This window comes from Physella acuta, unplaced genomic scaffold (assembly GCF_028476545.2).
Source record: "Physella acuta isolate Inbredline_101_S28 unplaced genomic scaffold, ASM2847654v3 ptg002265l, whole genome shotgun sequence".
NCBI lineage: Eukaryota > Metazoa > Mollusca > Gastropoda > Physidae > Physella > Physella acuta.
This window is the reverse complement of record NW_026733764.1, coordinates 36,255-56,692: the sequence shown is the minus strand read 5'-3', so window position 1 is coordinate 56,692 and position 20,438 is coordinate 36,255. Positions and strand designations below refer to the sequence as shown.

The window sequence follows — 20,438 nt, the reverse complement described above, 5'->3', positions numbered from 1 at the left end:
CGACATCGACCTTAGTAAATTCTATGCGTGGGGGGTAAATAAGTCGAGCGTGGTAAAATCTTTATGTGTTCTACAGTGACAGATTAGACTAGAATCAACAAGCGACCAGGGTTCGAATCTAAATCAACACTTGTGGCTGTTGTGTAAAACATTGAATGAAATAAGATTTTGTTGGCGTTGAAAAGTGGTGTTGTTTGTTTCTTACACGTGTTGATTAGTCGTTAGTTTCCTTACTCATTAGTTTGCGTAGACGTGCATTAGCGTGGGTGATTGTTGTTAGCTGATAAATTAATGTAGTTGTTCACCAGCTAATAAGATTGTTGAGCTGTCCGTATTGATGTTAATATTATCAACGCTGTAACGAAGATGTTTTCGTCTCGAGTAGCCAGTTAATCTTATCGTGTATAATGAATTTATTTTAAATTTCCAGACCCATTTATCAGACGTCTGAGCTGTTTCCTGTGTGGGTGAGATCACGTCAAGAGGCTAAAAGTTCACGTCATCGCCACGTTTTTTCAATCAAGACTGGACTACGTGAAAACTACGTCTACTTTTTAAAAAAAAATCAGCTCAACGTGACAGTGTGACATTCATGTTACTGTCAGATTTGGCCACCTTTACCACGTTGCTATAGGCCTGTCACGAATGTGACACAGCGCATTTCACGTTTTACCTACTACTAAGTTCAATTATAGTGTCACGTTTGACAATACCACGTGTCACGTATCACCAAAACCACGTGTCACGACTGATCAGCCTAGGCTCAATTCTAGAGTCACGTCTGACTAAACCACGTGTCACGTCTGACTAAACCACGTGTCACGTATAACCAAACCACGTGTCACGTCTGACTAAACCACGTGTCACGTCTGACTAAACCACGTGTCACGTCTGACTAAACCACGTGTCACGTATAACCAAACCACGTGTCACGTCTGACTAAACCACGTGTCACGTCTGACTAAACCACGTGTCACGTCTGACTAAACCACGTGTCACGTCTGACTAAACCACGTGTCACGTATAACCAAACCACGTGTCACGTCTGACTAAACCACGTGTCACGTATAACCAAACCACGTGTCACGTCTCACCATACCACGTGTCACGTGTAATCAATTCAAGTGTTACGTCTGATCAATTCACGTATCACGTCAGACAAATCCACATCTAACCTCTCACTAATCCACTACCTGGAAATATCTTCCCCCCCCCCCCCACTGGCGTGGAGAAAATAAAATAGTTTCACTCAATCACGTGGTACAGACGACCACGCCCAAACACATCACGTGGTGAGGTACAATAGCCAGACGTCAGCCAGTTGATTTTTTTTTTCAAAGTTAATTTTAATTATCTCCCCATTGGCCAGGTGAGGACAGGTGTGGTTACCCGGATGTGGTAGAGAGAGGGAGGGGGGAGAGGCCTCACCACAGGAGGGATAGAGAGAACGAGAGAGTAAGGGAGAGAGAGGGGGTGAGAAAAAACACGTGATTAATAATTCTCTTTTTGACAGTGGGTGAAACTGTGAACACTAGGGTATTAGTAATTGGGAGCAGTGGGGGGCATTAAGGCATTGGTAATTGGGAGCCGTTGGGGGCATTAGGGCATTGGTAATTGAGAGTAGTTGGGGGAATTAGGGCATTGGTAATTGGGGGCATTAGGGCATTGTAATTGGGAGTAGTGGGGGGCATTAGGGCATTGGTAATTGTGAGTATTGGGGGCATTAGGACATTAATTATTGCGAGCAGTAAGAGCACAAGGGCATTTGTATCTGGGGCATTAGGGCAGCGGTAATTGGGAGCAGTGGGATCACTAGGGCATTGTGGGCAGTGGGAGCAGTAGAGCAGTGGTATATGAGAACAGTCAGATCAGCTAAGAGCTATGATAGCATAGAGGCAGCTAGAAACACTTGAAGCACCACACTTTCTTATAACAACAACACCAGTAGAATTGAGAGCCCTGGCAGCACTAGGAGCAGCGTGAAGACTGGGAGCACGGAGCACTCATTGCTCTGAGTGAATTTACCAGCACCGAAATCAAAAGAAATTGCCTTTTTGTGAGCACCAGGAGCAGTAATAAAACTTATCTCAGTGAGCACGTCTAACGCTGAGAGCACTGGGAGCCCGGAGCACTGATCACCAGTTAGCACCAACCATCACAATGCTGGCCCCGTACTGTACGTGAAGCTGACACGTGACAAATGGCCGCCGTGTCCATGACACCCTAGCCGTCTAGCGTGACGTCACTACGTGGCGCCACCTGGTGATGTGCCGATGCTGGTTTCTGTAAAAAGATGAAATTATGGCAGGAAGTGCTATTTAAACACAGGCGGACCGTGGGCCGTAGAGCTTTGGTCGCTGAACACAGACGGACCGCGGGCCGTAGCGCGTTGGTCACTGTCCTCATCTGTTTAGTGATTGGTCAAGGGGATAGTCAAACGCATCACTGTGAGTACCCGTATGTGTCCTTTGATAAGTGCTAGTTGTCTCTTTTTTATGTTGATATTGCATGTTTTATGTCAGTTGTCAGTAAATTATGTTCATTTATTGTGCACATGCCGACCCGCGGCATATCATACGCCGCTATTTAGTTGTTTTATTTTCTACTTTTCAGTAATTCATAATTTGTGAATTCGACAGTACCAATGCTGCCACTGAAAATATTTGCTTTAAAACACTATCAGTAGTTCGTTAAGAACGATACTACCCCCACCCTCCTTTCCCCGAACCCCTACCCTACCCCCCCCCCCCTAAATAGCCGTCACTAAACCCGCTCTATGATTGTAAACATATAGTGTGAACCACAGCTCACCAGACCATGTAGGGGTGGGGTGGTAGGGAGCGCGCTTACAGCTTGTTTTCTGGCGTCTCCCAGAAGAGAATTATATATATAGATTGTGTATTGCGTGTCTTCTAGTCAACGAGAACATGTCTTGTTTGTCCTACACTTGACGCGAGTGCATCGTGTATGTCCTATGGTTGACAAGATTGTGTCTTGTATCTATTATTGTCTTGTAACTCGTATTGTCAAATAGGTTGTGTCTTGTAACTCGTATTGTCAAATAGTTTGTGTCTTGTAACTCGTATTGTCAGTGATGTTGTGTCTTGTAACTCGTATTGTCAGTGATGTTGTGTCTTGTAACTCGTATTGTCAAGTAGGTTGTGTCTTGTAACTCGTATTGTCAAATAGGTTGTGTCTTGTTTATCCTATAGTCATCGAGAGTGTATTTTGTACGTTCTTTAGTCATAGAAAGTAGGCCTATATGTTGTAGAATCAATAATCATCCAAAAATTATCTTTTTAATGTCATATAGCCATCGCCAGTGTATTTTGAATGTCCCGAAATCACTTTCAATAAATCGTGTATGACCTACTTCCTTATTTAACACAATCTGGTGAACACCCGCAATGTGTATTATGTAACAGAGGTAACAGCTGGCACTGTGGTCTTTTATTTGCACAGGCCGTTTGTGATCAGTATGTTCAAAAGTACAAATAGCGAATAAAAAATAAAGGGAAACAATATTTCAATAAATGAAAGAGATCTACTACATGTAGCAATCACCAAATATAAGGAAACAATATTTCAATAAATGAAAGAGATCTACTACATGTAGCAATCACCAAATATAAGGAAACAATATTTCAATAAATGCAATCAATCTAGTACAAACAGCTAGCACCAAATATAAGGAAACAATATTTAAATAATTGAAAAAAAATCTAGTACAAATTGCTAGCACCAAATATAAGGAAACAATATTTAAATAATTGAAAAAAAATCTAGTACAAATTGCTAGCACCAAATATAAGGAAACAATATTTAAATAATTGAAAAAAAATCTAGTACAAATAGCTAGCACCCAATATAAGGAAACAATATTTAAAAAATGAAAGAAATGGAGTACAAATAGCAAGCACCAAATAGACTCTATAAGGAAACAATATTTCAATAAATGAAAGAAATGTAGACTTTTTAAAATCAACGCATAGAGAAATACAATATTTGAGCTGAGAAACATTGTTGGTTAGTGTTGCGCTAGTTGAGTTGATGAGTTTACAAGATAGGTTTCTTCTTTTTGAATTTGTTTTGTTTGCCATGTTATATTGGATCGTTGGATGGGATTGGGGATATTAATCTAGTGCTTACACGGCGTAAGCTACGGCACGGTTTAGAATTAGACTTGCCCCAAAGCGTCGAGTGATACAGAGATACTGAAAGACAGAGATTAAGACAGACAGAGATAGAGAGACTGAAAGACATAGATTAAGACAGACAGATAGAGATAGAGAGACTGAAAGACAGAGATTAAGACAGACAGAGATAGAGAGACTGAAAGACAGAGATTAAGACAGACAGAGATAGAGAGACTGAAAGACAGAGATTAAGACAGACAGAGATAGAGATACTGAAAGACATAGATTAAGACAGACAGATAGAGATAGAGAGACTGAAAGACAGAGATTAAGACAGACAGAGATAGAGATACTGAAAGACAGAGATTAAGACAGACAGAGATAGAGATACTGAAAGACAGAGATTAAGACAGACAGAGATAGAGAGACTGAAAGACAGAGGTTAAGACAGACAGAAAGAGACAGAGATACTGAAAGACAGATATTAAGACAGACAGATAGAGATAGAGAGACTGAAAGACAGAGATTAAGACAGAGAGGATGAGACAGAGACTGAAAGACAGAGGTTAAGAGAGACAGAAAGAGACAAAGAGAGAGACGTGTGGTTGAAGGTACTTGCATTCTCCTCATAACCAGATGAACAAGTCTTAAGGCGCTGAAATAGCTCATAACGAGCCGACCCGCGGCGTATCATACGCCGCTATTTAGTTGTTGTTTTTTTTTTTCTACTTTTCAGTAATTCATTATTTGTGAATTCGACAGTACCAACGCTGCCACTGAAAACATTTCTTTAAAACACTATAAGTAGCTCGTTAAGGACGATAACCCCCCCCCCCCCTCCTCACCCCCCCCCCCTCCGTTAAAGTAAACTCCACTTAGTTACCCTCCCCCCTCCCCCCTACGATAAAAATTTGTTTCAAACTAAATTATCTGCCCCTAATAGTCGTCACTAAACCCGGCTCTGCTTGTAAACATTTAGCGTGAACCACAGCTCACCAGACCATGTAGGGGTGAGTGTGGTAGGGAGCGCGCTTACAGCTTGTTTTCTAACGTCTCCCAAAAGAGAATTATATATATAGATACTCATATATCCTGCTGCTGTATTGATGAGTAAGTACCGGTGGGGGGGGGGGGATAAGATAAGTTGCTGATGTGGCGATAAAGCCGAGTTTCTGAAACCACGGTTTATAAAAATTACTTTGATGTATGAAAACTGACATCATTTAATTAACCGCAGATACCCACAAATTTGATTGGCTCGGTAATGTTAAAATTGAAAAAAAAAACACTATTTGGTGTCTTGGTTGGATTTGTATTCGAACCCAGTACTGCCGGGAAAATAATCGCAATGTTCTTTCGTTACACCTTATCAAATCAGAAAAACCTATATATACTGGGACTTTACGTGAACTAGGTCACCTCAAGTAGGTCATGATCTCAGATTACCAACAGACAAAACAACTCATTTAGAATAATAAAACAGAGTTCTCTTGCTTTGAGATTATTTCCCCTTGTTTAAAGACAACTTCAAAACGAGAAAAAATAAAACGGATTATTTTTTTTTTAAGTTTCAAACGAGGATCAAATGTTTCATAATAAAACAATCTTTTAAATATGACACGAAATCCAGCCTTTTAATAAAAAAAATGTAAAAAACGCCAGAAAGACATTTAGGCAGATAATCAGACAGACACTTAGACAGAATTACAGAAGGAGGCTTCGGTAGAGGATGGCATTGTGTTCTCTGTTGCTAAGTAACCAATCTTCACTGGAAATGAATTTTTTTTTTCTCACCGCGGTTTAAAAAAAAAATATTTTTAACTCCCGTGTCTTCTTTCCCGCGTTAATGGCCGTCTGCTTGAAATCAATGCGTCATTTGTTGTCAACTTCTGCATTCCAGAAGTTTCCTGGGAAACGTGTCACGTGCTCGACTGACACTCTGGGGTTCCACGTGCAAAATTTGTAGTGTAGTGGTGCGGGGTTTTGTTCTTCGTTTTTAAAAGTTCGTGGTGAGTTGTAGTGACCTCCCTTGGCTTGTTTACCTAATGAGACCAGAGTTTCTTCCAGGTTCTTCCCCGAACGAAATGGAATTTATATAGAAAATATATACTTTTGAGTGTCCCCCCCCCCCCCCCCCCCGAAAATTGTTGTCCGCCCTCCCGAAAATTTCACACCCCCGGAGAAAAAAGTTTGGAAGAAACACTGATTGAGACCGACTCGACTTTACCACAACAACAATAGAATGTACTTATATTCTCTCTTCCCCCTCATCATTCTGGTAAATTTTAATTTAAAAAAAAACAAAACAGGATGAAAAGAACAGGACGAAAATAGTAATAGGACTCTCATCTCAGAGACTTATTCTACAATTGTTACTTCGACATTAAAAAAAATCACCTATAGTGCCCCAATAATCCCACACAGGTACCCATTAGAGCTGAGTGAACTCAAAGTCGTGCAGGGTCGACCTCCGCATCGAACCCGAGACTCTCGTGTCCGTGATTTTTCGCTCCGTGTCTTGACCACTCCGTCCTTAAGTGAGGCTGATGGTATCTCAGCCGGGGAGATTCGTATACGTCCGATCTTAACGTATAATTTTCAGTATAATTCCGTGGGCTTATTTTGGCGGGAAATGGTTCCAGCGAGATAGATAAAGAAAACAAAAAAAATTCGTACAGAGTTGATGCCCTGATGACATAGATCTCTTTGACACATGTTCCATTTTAGCTTCAATAACAGCACCTCCCACGGGGAATTCCCTGCACGAGAAATAATTATATGAGGTTCTGAGTGAGGGGTTTTGACGTGTGGGTGTGGTGGGGTGAGTATGGATGTGAGGGGGTTTCAGTTTTGACAATGGCGTATATATATATATATATATATATATATATATATATATATATATATATATATATATATATATATATATATATATATTACGTGAACTATATATATATATATATATATATATATATATATATATATATATATATGTATGTATACATGACATTGTTAAAACTGAAACATAAGAGTGGCTGTCCCCATCTAATGAGCCTCATCTGCTCAAGGGTTTGAACTCGAGACTTTTCGGTTTAGCAGCCATGAGCTTTACCGACTCGACCACGGCTACATTTTAAAGAAGACGATAACAAGGAATGATCCTGGACTGGATGTGTATTATAGTATACAACACGGTTTACAATAGATACATTTATTTATCACCATAAAAACCCTCCCCTCACAAGGGTACTGTGACTTTGATGTTAATTACTGCTGTGGTGTCTCTTTTTTTTTATTTATTAAGTGTTAGTATTGTTTAACAAAATGCTTTTTTTTTCAATTTATTACCAAATCAATTTACAAGTAGAACACATTCTGATAATTGTGTGATGTGCATATATTTTTACATAATTAGTTGTTAGAGAATTTTTTTTTTTCAGTTTCTAGTTTCAGTATGTTATGTTTTACAGAAAAAATTTTTTTTTTTAAATTAGGCTACATTTTTTTTTTTGGGTGTTTGACCAGATAAAAAAATGTTGGATTTAATACAAAAAGTTTACGACTTTTTAACATTTGAAACATTGTAGTAGTATTTTATTGTTAGTGGGACTAGTCCTCTTCGTCTCTGTAGACTTCATTGTTTGAGTCTTACCTACAGTAAACTTTGTTCTCTGCTGAATCGTTGTCAGGGTGCCAGCTATTAAGGGAGCGTTTTTAGATGTTTCTTTGTGGTACAAACTGAATCTGCAGCCTCACAATATGAAACATTTTCTTTTTTTTTTTAAATCTGAGATTTATTGTCAAATAAAACAAAAGTAAAAAATATTCACAGTCAGACTGATCATTTGGGCAATCAAATCACATTTAGCAAATATCTATAAATGCCTCTCATATCAGAATACATTGGTCAGTGAAGTATTGTAGAACTTCAAAACTGATTATATCAAAGTCAGGCATGTATATATAATAGTCAAATCCAGTCACAACTCCATTTACGTCCTATCCTTAGCTCTCGAACTTCCCAAGAAGATCACTGTCTCTGAATAAATAATACTCCTTTTCTTCCAATACAACTTTAGTTCCACCATACTCTGGAAGCAAAACTTTGTCTCCAACTTTTACACTAGGTGGCACAACAGTACCATTATCTTTCCTAGCACCAGTTCCTGTAGCAACAAGTGTGGCCTCTACAACTTTTTCTTGCGACTTCTCTGGAAGCATGATACCACCTTTGGTCTTAACTTCGGGGAGAAATCTTTCAACAAGCACCCTATCAAACATGGGGATGAATCTTTTTAAATGCTTGTGCCATTATGAAAATAACTCGACAGAAAGTTCAGTCTTGATTCTAAACAGGCAGGATAATGAAATACTGAATAAGAAGGTGCCCTAGACCTGAATTTTCACATGGCAAGCACAGAATTTTTTGATTATTGCTGAAATTTAATTTTCGATAAATATTATTTGCGTTTTGTTTTGTCTTTTTTTATGTGGTGCAAAATTTGAATAGATGAAGAAAAAAAAGACAAACCAAATTAACATATTTTTGTAAACGAAAAAAAAAACTAATTAAACAACGTAACATTTAGTTGCTAATAATGAAACTAGTGAAGCTTATTACCTCTTGTTTTAAAAATACCAATATTATAATATTTTCGTGTTTTCTTGTCTAGTATCGAGTTATCTTCCCTGATTAAGACCATATAGTATTGGGCACTGTTGCGCACCATTTTTATTAGTTTTCAGTGCCTTTAAAGCTTATTATTATTATTACCATTTTACTTTCTCGTATATAGCCTACGTAGTATAGAGAAAGTATTGTAATCGTGCAAAAAAAAAAATCGAGATTTTTACAAATTTCGACGTTTTACACCTCACTGATACGGAAAAACATAATTTTGCAATCTTGTCCGTATGTCTGTGTGTGTGTGTCTGTGTGTGTGTGTGAGTACCGTTACAGCTAGGTTGATGAAATTTCATATATAAGTATTTTATCAAAATCGTAGATCCGTATCAACTTTTGAGCGATTTCCGATAACCGGAAGTGGTACTTTTTCTACTTTGAATTTTTCAAAAGCCTATAACTTAAGTACTATTTCAGATAGATAAATAAAATTTCACATGTAAGTAAAAGATCTAATTCTCTACATTCTGTTAAATTTTGAGTATTTTCCGTTGATGGAAAGTACTAATTTACGCTATTTCCGATTTCTCAAAAACTCATCTAAATTTATTAAGTACTAATAATATTGCGCACCATTATGAACATCTTTATTCGGCGTTCGCTTGGTGTGCAATACTTTTTTCTACGAGATTCTATTTTATTTTAAAAAGTTTATGTATTTAAAATGGATTAAAAATCATAACTATATCCCGAGTTCCCATCCCTTGTTGTTTTATATAAGAATATTCGAGAAAGTTTAGGGGAGATCACTCCCGGTTTATTATTAAATAATTTTATAAGATATCCATATCGTTTAAAAACTTACAGCGTTTTAATGGCAAGATATTGTATAAAAAGTAAAAATTTCCCTTTTCGAACCCGACAATCAATGAGGCAAGTGAAGTAGAGTTCATCTGTTTCTTTATCATCGCGCAGTAAATAAAGGAAATTTTAATTTTAATGATGAAGCAAGTTTGTCTGTTGTAGTATGTGAATGGTGTATGTAAGAAACTTGGTAGATGAAGCAAGCTTGTCTGTTGTATGTGACTGGTGTATGTAAGAAACTTGGTAGATGAAGCAAGCTTGTCTGTTGAATGTGAATGGTGTATGTAAGAAACTTGGTAGATGAAGCAAGCTTGTCTGTTGTATGTGAATGGTGTATGTAAGAAACTTGGTAGATGAAGCAAGCTTGTCTGTTGAATGTGAATGGTGTATGTAAGAAACTTGGTAGTTGAAGCAAGTTCGTCTGTTGTACTATGTGAATGGTGTATATAATAAACTTGGTTTATTCATTTCATTATTTAAAAAAAAATTAATTAAGCCCCCAATTAAGTCACATTTGTGTGCCTAACTGCATGGTCATTGGGTCTTGACCTACGTGTCAAGTTTGAAAGAAATAACTCCGGTAGAGGTGGTCGAAATTTCGCTCGTCCGTTTTGATCCATGACATAGGAAACACGAGGAAGCAAGTTCATTAAATAATATCTTGTAAAAATCACTACGGAATATGTTCAACTCTTCTTACAACACGGTACACACCGCACACAAGAATAACCACCGTACACCAGGTATATATATATATATATATATATATATATATATATATATATATATATATATATATATATATATATATATATATATATATATAGTACACACATAGTACACACTGTTCACACAAAGAACACACAAAATACACACTATATAGTAAGCACATAGTACACACATATTACACATATAGTACACTCACAGTACACACACAGTAAATATAGTACACATCATACGCACATAGTACACACATAGTACACACATAGTTCACACATAATAAACAGTCATAATACACACATAATACACACATAGTACACACCATACACACATACTCGCAACACAAACCGTATTGAAATACATATCTGCGGCCAGGAACTTAAGATACACAGCATTTTTTTTTCACTTTACCGTGTTCTGCTCTTTTTTCTATTATTTTTTCAATTTAAAAATGGAACAAAAATTCAAGTTCCATTATGACAGGGAATGTTTCCCTATCTCATCAGTGGGTTCTCAGCCGCACGCCGGGGATGGGCGGGGAGTGGTGGTGGGGGGAGTAGGGAGGGGCGTTGGTTTGTTTACTCTTTTTTTTTTCTACGCCGTTTTTTTTAAATATCTTTTTCTATTAAATCTTTTTTCCTTTTATTTTGTATATTATATCTCTTTGGTCTTTTTCTTTTGAAATGTTCTTTTCTTTTTCTTTTTTAATTTTGTGGTATTTTCTCTTATTTTATTATATCGTATTCCTTTTTTTTACATTAACGATTGTTTTAATGTAACAGCAGTTCACACATAATTTGATATATCTGGTGTTAACCGATACGTGAAGCCAAACTGTTTGGTTTTTCGATGATGTCTGGATCAAGTAACAAAAATCTATCTCTGAGCTTTTGTTTTTGTTAGTGCATAAGTTTGCGACAAAAACAGGGCTTGAATTTTCACCGAGGCAGTTTTGTTGGCGGTATGTATGTATTTAATGACCTCAAAAACTGTTAGAAAAAATAATTAAGGATGGTTATATCTGTAGAACCAGTGTTTCTTCCAGACTTTTTTCTTCGAGGGGGGGGGGGGGGGTTAAAATTTCCGGGGGGCGGACACTGCGTAGAACAACATACACGTTTAAAATGTTTTGATGGAGTCTAAATTTGGAAACTAAAACGGAAGTTGAACTCTCGGGGTGTGTCTTGTTTTGGCGTCTTTGATTGGTTAGGAGTATTTGTTGAGTAGTGTTTGTTTTTTTGAACGATTAGTCAACGGATATTCACACTATTAACTCCTGCAGACCACGGTATCACTGTGTGGGTGTGGGTGTGTGGGGGTGATTGTGAGAGGGGGTGCTTTGATTTAACAGCGAGACTTCGATTAATCAATTATTTATTGACCGGTTGTAAATCGAGCAATTAAGATCTTAGTGTAAATGATAAGAGATACATGACAGTTGGCGTGTTTTTTTCTGATTTTGGGGGTATGGTTAATGGAGTATGGTTAATGGGTTAGTTTTAATGTGTTGTATGAACATGGGCGGGGTGAAGGGTGTGAGTCAAGGAATGGGGGGGGGGGCAGGTAATCGTGAAAGGATAGCTGCGAGTGCACAAAAGGGCACCAGCTGTTTGGGCAACGTTCTACTGCGTCGTTCTTAAAATATTATCTCGAGAAGGATTTCATCCAACACAACGAGGTATCAAATGTCAACATGTTATGTGACATATGGCCTGTTAACTCCGATTTCAGCTGGCTTTTCTTTTCTGAATGAGCTTTCATAGCGTTTGTGCATCCAAGAACAAACTACAAGGCAGTTGTTTGAGTTGAGAGTTTTCTCTTTTAGAGGGGTTGCTGTACTCAGTTATCTAGCTTCATCTGCCAGGGGTCTGAATTGGGACTTTTGAAGTTGGCGATCATTAGCTCATTATCTCATTCTTTTCTAACCCTCAACCTTTTATAGTTGTATTTGTGATGACGCTAGTTTAGGTTAGAAGTCAAGTAGATGGTAGAAACAAACTATAGCTTAGTTAGTTAAACAGACCATTGGGAATACAGGAGCTGACCGGTCACGTGGGACGGTCAGCTGACCACTGGAGCGTGGGAGAACAGTTGGTGATAGGTAGCGCTTGGAAAAAGATGTAAAAACTAGAGGTAGATAGTGTGTTAGGGATGGTCACGGGAGTGTGCAGTTAGATAGAAGTGTGTAGTTAGTACAGGAGTTCCCAACCTTTTCTTACTCTAGAGCACATTCTAAAATATCGGTAGGTTGGCGGGCACCACCTATTTTAAATCGACAAACTCCTTCCAGAGGCGTAGCGACCCTTCCCGTCACCCGGGGACAAAACTTTTGATTTGCACCCTCCCCCCCCCCCCCCCCCCCCCTCAAACTTTCGATTTCCATCCCCTTCAACCTTTCAATAATGTTTATGAAAAAAATTCTGTCGAATAGTGAGAGGCGGGCACATACGAATCGTTCGGCGGGCGCCTTGGCGCCCGCGGGCACGGGGTTGGGAACCCCTGAGTTAGTAGTATTAGTAGATAGTATATAGTATAGACTAGGTAGATAGAAGCGGGAAATCGATTTGTGTAAATAAAGAACATTAAATCTTGAATTGGACTTGTGTGTGTGGTGATTTCACAGAACTATACAAGGCCGGGGTCCATCTCCATCACCCCCACCCTCACACTATAGTTTTCTAATCGAACTACGTAAACGACGAACAATTTTAACAAATATTTCCACCATGTCTTCTATCGTTACCTTAAATAAAGTTTCTTCCTTTTTCTCAACGCCTCGCAATCCCTACCCGCTAATCTTTAAGACCCGACGAAGATTCTAATCATCTCCCCTTAATAGAACAGGGATCTCCGTCCCCTTGGTCTAATCCCCTAGCGGGCCCGCTGAGCGAGGCTTTGCTGGGTTTTTAAAAAACTATTGTACAATGTCTATGCTGATATCACGTGACAAGTACATGTTACAGTACATCTGGTTCATGAGCGTTTTGTTTACGTTTGATATCTAGCCGTCTAGCGTGCAGAGTTTCTTTCAGGTATCTCTTTTCGGGGGTGGGGGTGGGGGGTGGGAATTACGAAGCACGTCACCTCACCACCCTCCCTCCTTCCCCCAATATATATTGGAAAATATATACTTTAACCAGTGTCCGCCCCCCCCCCCCCCACACATATATTCCATGACAATATTTCAAACCGAGATAATATTCATCTCAAAGTAACATCGGGCTACCTCCGACAAATTGACCATTAACAACATTTCCCATTAACACCGAAGCCAACAAATTAAACGTGACCCCCCCCCCCCCCCGCTTGCAGCCCACCCGCCATCTTAATTCTCTATCAAACATGATGTGACCATAATCTTCATCTCGCGAGAATATCGATCGTGCCCTTCGTCATTTACCCGGGTTAGTTTCGCATTTTAAAAGGTACTTAAATTCTTTCGCCGATTTTCCCCATATATTTTTATTTTATTTTTTTATCCCCGAATTTCCCAAACGATGTCCAAACCTTTTAAGTACATCTATAAAACTTACCGGGGATTTCCGATTGATCTGCAGATTTTTTTTTTCTGCAAACCTTTTAAAGGTAAAGCCGTAAATGCAAGTCAAATGTTAACGTTTGATTTTTTTATTCACGACCCGCGGTTTTTTTTTTAAAGTGTGTTTACCCAGATTGGCATTTACACCGCAACTCGTTAAATCCCTGAGTACATATCTGCTCACGTTTTTTTTATCTCCCCTTTTGAGGGCACCGTGTGACGTAATTAGCGCGTGTGGAATTGCATGTTTCTGCAATTAAAAGCCCCTTTTTTAATGTGTATCCGGGTGTAATGTGTGACGTGGGTCTTTGTGGTCTTTCTAAAAGGGATGAAAAAGATTCGTATTTTTTTCTCGTCCAGGAATAGACGCTTGTGTAAGAAACAACAAACCCCCCCCCCCTTCTCCTCCTCCCTTGGTGTTTTCGGAGATCTTAGAAAAATGACATTTGGAAGACTTTTTTTTTTTAAATATAATCCCGAGTCTTTTTAAAAACGATATTTTCAAATGAAAATAAAATATATATGTCGAGGCGATTCATAAAAAAAAATGTCCAACCAAAGTTCGAAGAAAATGACTGAAGATTTCTACAGCGTTTTTTTCTTTTGAAGCTTTACGCATGCGCCTAATGACCCGTTGAACGTTTCTCATTTAATGCATTAAAACAGAAGCTTTAAAAATGTTATTTTTAAAAAAATGAGATAACACAAATGACATGTTAATCACTGCCATCTTATTAGTTTCAAACTGATTTAGATATTTCAGGGTGTTCGATCACTTTTTGATCACACAAACACGCTTCGATATAACCCGATTGATTGATCCGGGTAACGAAATCAAACTCCAATCACCCAACTCCAATCATGCAGATCTCGTTATCCAATATCAATCATGCAACTCCAGTCACCCCTCTCAAATCACGCAGTTCCAATCACCCCACTCCAATCATGCATATCTAGTCATCCAACTCCAATCACCCCACTCCAACGTCTAATCCAGGAACTCAGAACTTGATTCTGTAAACAGATTGTTAAAATCTGACGCAACACTTGTCTTGTATAATTATTGTCAGGTCAAGCTGTTCTATACTGTCAACTGTATCCCACGGGCCCTAGCTGTGAATTTTTAAAGGCATGAATAAAATACCTGGCCGTTGAAACATTACCCCCCTCCCCACCCCTCCCCCCACCATAGATTGCTAAAATCTGACCCAACAGTTGTATAACCACCGTTGGGTCAATTTGTTCTTAACAGTCAACTTTATCCTACTGGCCCTAGCTGTGAATTTTTAAAGGCATGAGTAAAATACCTGGCTGTTGCACCATCACCCCCCCCCCCCCCAATCCTCCGCCCCCACCCCCAGATGACCGTATAATAGATGAGTTGTTCACACGGTACGACAACATTTACGCGGCTTAAAACGGGGGATAATTAATTTAGGTTCTGGAAAATTAGTTTAATGGTGGTTTTTCCCGGTATAGCTCAAGTCAATTAAAGCTGGTGTCCAAAGGTTAGCGGGGGCGTTGGCCCCGTGATCTCTGACGTCATGACCGGGCCCCAGGTCCTACACTAAAACATATTAGAGGATATGTGAGAGAATTATAAAAGTAGTGCTCACTTAGAGCAAAAAGGGTTTGGGGGGGGGGGTATAAAGGGGGACTTTTTAAAAATATTCTTATATTCGTCATTTCGACGATATTGACAACGACTAAGTCGCGTCACACGTCACGATGACGTCACGCTAGGTCAGACATAAATCAATCACATATATCCTTGTATAGCTTATGTTGATCATTACAATGTGAACAGTATGAAATAATGTTCTACTCTTTCTATGATAAATGTAACAGTCTCTTCACCAGAGGCGTAGCGAGGGGGGGGGGGGGGCGCCAAAATGGGTTGGAAAAACAAATTGAAAGTTTGAGAGGGGGGTGCAAATCAAAAGTTCGAGGGGGGGGTGCAAATCAAAAGTTCGAGGGGGGGGGTGCAAATCGAAAGTTTGTCTCCGGGCGCAGGGAAGGGTCGCTACGCCTCTGCTTTACACAAATAATAATCAGCACATCATATCGATGCTCAATGATGTATTTGGTCACGTGTCTTCAACGTCTCCTGCCGCAGGAAATCCGACGCCCGTACGTTAATATTGCATTACAGACCAACATCCTTTTTATATCCACACTCGCGTCACGCCAAAACCAACCCGCAAAGTGAAATTTCATTAAGTCTAAGCCACGCAGTGAGTTGTCCCCCCTTTTTACCACGCGTGATAACTCCTGTCAGCCTACTTTCCCTCCGCGAGCTGAATTCCCTCCCCTGTACGCCGGGATTATATTACCCGTGATGTCTATCAGTTGTCTTCTCCTGACAATTAAAGAGTCGATAAATACGGTTTTTGGTGAGAGTATCTGGCCATCGCCGGTCGCGCTCCGCGTAGATCATTAGATGAGGATATTCAGCCGCCGTCCGACTCTGGTTAGACAAATCAAGGCTTTAGTGACAGAGCTCATGCCCCGGACATAAGCACAAAGAACGGATCTCATTATTTTAACTTTAGACAAATCAAGCCTTTTTTTTTTTGTTAAATTCTTTTTCAATCTGAAAATAATGTTGGAAACTGAATACGGCAAAAGATAGTTTTTGTAAAAAGTAAAAAAAAAAAAAAAAAAAAAAAAAAAAAATTCGATTTCTATTTTTATAATCGGCTAACGATCATCTAAAATTTTGAATTTAAATAAATGTCTTTTTTTTTTAAGCCGAAAATATTTTAAATTGTAGACATCGTATCAGGTTTAGTCTAGGAGATTTGAAAAAAAATAAAAAATGTCAGTATTTTTTATATATTACTCATGAACACATTTCTGTAATGCTTGAACTGGTATCCTTTGTGTTTCATCAATTCCGTAATCTTCGCCCTACTGTCTGTTTTAAACAGCGGTTAAATAGCTCTAATCAAAGCACCATGTAGCAATTATCAGAGGTACTTCGTGACAGCTGTTAACCTATGCTGTACATCACTCCCCTCCCCTCTAGATTTTCAGTAAGAAGCTTTCAAACGGATGACGTCATCAAAATCTGAGTTATTTGCCTGTCTAAAGAGCTGGAAAACTGACATTCGCTTGTTATTGAAGAAACGAAAATGAAAAATTTTGGAGACGTTGGGACACAAAAGTTGACTTTTTTAAAAAGTAATCCTTTACCATTTTTCTGTATCTTCTGCTGCATTTTAATAATTCTGACTCGGGAAGTCCTGTCAAATCCTGGATATCCTCCATCCAATATCACCTTTTCCCCCACCCCCCCCCCCCACCTGCTCGCCCCCTCCCTCTAGCACCGTGCCCTGCATGACTGCATTTGATTGGTCATTGAATCGTGTCACATGACCTTTCCATCCGAGTTGCTTTAACCGTAGTCATATATAGCACGTTCTCAATAGGGACAACCACATTGGTGATTCTTTCACTGACCTTTTCATTTGTTATACGAATAGGTCTAAAATCTCCCCTACCCCCTTCCATACCCAATATCCACTCTTCTACGCTACTGATCTGAAGCTCACAAAAAGATATACAATCGAACATTTTTCGAACATAACAAGTTGACGCGTAATACTTAATTGTGTTGGAGGGAATACCTTCCAACACTAGAATAAAGAACAAAGAAGAAGAATAAAAAAAACATTTTTCACACCCAGCCGCTAGACCTGTGGGTATTTGTCACTCTTTCACGTCCCCCATTTGTGTTGTGCCCCCCTCTTTTTGATTTAGGTAGAAGTGCTGTCGGAGAGGGGGGAGGTGGAGGTAGTTCTAGAACTAGACACCGGATTAGTGACATTCAAGATGGTATGTGTTTGCTCTACTGATATACCACGTAGAAGTCCCCATTCAGAAATCCCAAGTTGAACTAGCCGGTAGCAGTATGCAATTGTAACAGGTCGCATCATAATATGTAGCCTCAACGCTAAAATTCCCCAGAAAAAAAGAATATCAATATTTCAAACTATAATTTCTTGTGATGTTTTACTCTTCTTTTTTTTTCTGTTGAACCAAATACGCCCGACGGGTATTGTTATAGAAAGACATATAATGCTATGTAAGAGGAACAATGAAAACAGCATATATATTTTATGTGTGGTAATCAGTAGGTCAAGGTAACAATGGAAACAACTATTTTATGTGCGGAAATTAGTTGGTGGGGTCATCAATTTATGACGTCCACACATAGAGGGAGGGGGGGGGGGGTCCGAAAAAATCAACTATTGTGGACGCGTATGGGGGGGGGGAAGGGCAGTGCCGGGGCCATGTTATTTAGCGCCCTAGGCCAGGGGTCGGAAACCTTTTGAAGCGGAAGAGCCAAAAGTTACAATTTTCAAAATTTCCCTGGTTTTAAAGAGCCACTAACATTTTTTTTATTTCAAATATTTTATTTTTTTATTAAGATTATTAAGTATTTGTTCAAGGAGCTGGAGAGCCGCATCTTGATATCAAAAGAGCCGCTGCGGCTCGCGAGCCGCAGGTTGCCGACCCCTGCCCTAGGCAAAACTTCTTAAAACTTCCCCTTTCACACAAATTAATTACTAAAACATACGTATAGGAAAGCAATTAATTTAAAATGACATAATATTTTATTATCATTTGCATAACTGTTGTAAGTAGAAATCAGAATCAAATTTTACTTGCCTCCTTCGTCTCAAAAGTTTGTACTAATTCCTTCAATTCCAGTTTGCAAGCGTAATTACATTTTATTGAAATGGTTGCTAAGTTCACGAGTCTAGTTTGTACTTTACGACATACTTTACGGGAGATAATAGTCTTGAAAAAAAAACACTGAAAAAAAAAATTCTTGTAGTTTTGGGCTCTCTGCAGACCTCCCAAGGTGAGTTCCAGAACTGAACCTACCTGTTTTAAGCTTGACTGTCTTTAGTTTTAATTGTAAAATGTCTATATTGTGTGATTATGTAGCGATTTTTTTGTTTTTGAAAAATAAAAGGTTATAAATGTTGTAGATTCCAGCTTAAAATTGTTATATATGATTCCTTTAGGAGAGAGTGAAAAATATGAATAGACAATTTTTTAGATGTTTTATTTACGAGAGTGGCGTAGGCGGGGGGGGGGGGGGGAATCCCACTGTAAAAAAATACTGTCATAATACCACTGGGGAGGAATTATCTCAGCGTGAACATAGCGTCAGTTTATATATATATATATATATATATATATATATATATATATATATATATATATATATATATATATATATATATATATATATATATATATATATATATAATTGTATATGTATGTTTAGAACAGTCTTCTAAAAACTGACGCTATGTTCACGCTGAGTTAATTCCTCCCCCCCCCCCCACGACCTCACCACCTAAAATCAAACAGGCCTTAATTGTGTAAAGCGACATTAATGTCAAAACTAGGTATACGCTGGGTAGGATAATTGACCTAAAGTGACAGAACCGTGGTGAATGAAGTTTATACAAACTCTGTTTTCAAAAATGTTCATTACGCTGTAATATTTTAGCATTTATGATGACAAAAAATTAAATTCTGATTGTAGACAACAGTTTTTGTAAAAAAAAAAACGTTAAGCTACTATATTACATACTAAAGTAATTATTGATCTGTTTTGACACTTACAATTACATTTGTAGAAATATACATATTTATATTAAGAGAGTGATTATTTCCCCTAGTTCGCTTGTCTTAATTAATATTCTTGAAATCATTCTGTCAAATTGTTTTTTTACAAGGATTACAAAACAGATTGTGTCGTTCATTGTTTTTGGTTGTATTGTATATATATATATATATATATATATATATATATATATATCTTTTTTTGCTGTTTAGAGGGATAAAAAGTTTTATGTTTTGTCGGCTTTTACTGTGTTTTTTATTTTTATTTCTTCAGAGTACTATATCTATATATATAAAGCAAAGTGGTCGGGTGCCCGATAGGGCACTTCCCGGCGCCGCAGGCGCGTCAAATTTGGCACGATGGTGCCTTCGGGCAACAGAACACGAGGGCCGGTGACGGTTGGCCGAAAAGTCTACGGAGAGGGGGTCAAAACTGACCTCGACTGACCGGCGCCTTATATGGGCTATATTACGAAAAAAAATTTCCTCCGACGACCCCCCTTGAAATTTCGTGAGGTGGTAGGAGAACGCCTTGGGGTGTCACAAAAAACTCGCCATGTCCGGGAAAAATCGGGAAATGGGTCAAAACTGACCAGTCGTAATTCCCTATATAATCTTTGTATTTTATGGGAAAAACAGAGGGTCATTTCAAAACGGATTTTAGGGCACTTACCCTGTTTACATCTGGCTAATTTTTGGCATGTTTATAGGTAAATGGCTTGACCGTAGGGCAGACCTGTCGGTTTGACTCAAAGCCCTCGACGAGGGCTAAAAAGTGACCGCGAGTGAAATTCTCTTTATATGAGCTCTATTACGAAAAAAAATTTCCTCCGACGACCCCCCTTGATATTTTGTGAGGTGGTAGGAGAACGCCTTGGGGTGTCACAAAAAACTCGCCATGTCCGGGAAA

The 20,438-nt window shown here is 38.7% G+C and overlaps 1 pseudogene; it reads right to left on the bottom strand.

Moving 5' to 3' along the window:
* Positions 1–8,084: 8,084 nt before the first annotated feature.
* On the bottom strand, positions 8,085–8,448 carry LOC131932703 (10 kDa heat shock protein, mitochondrial-like; annotated as a pseudogene).
* Positions 8,449–20,438: the final 11,990 nt, after the last annotated feature.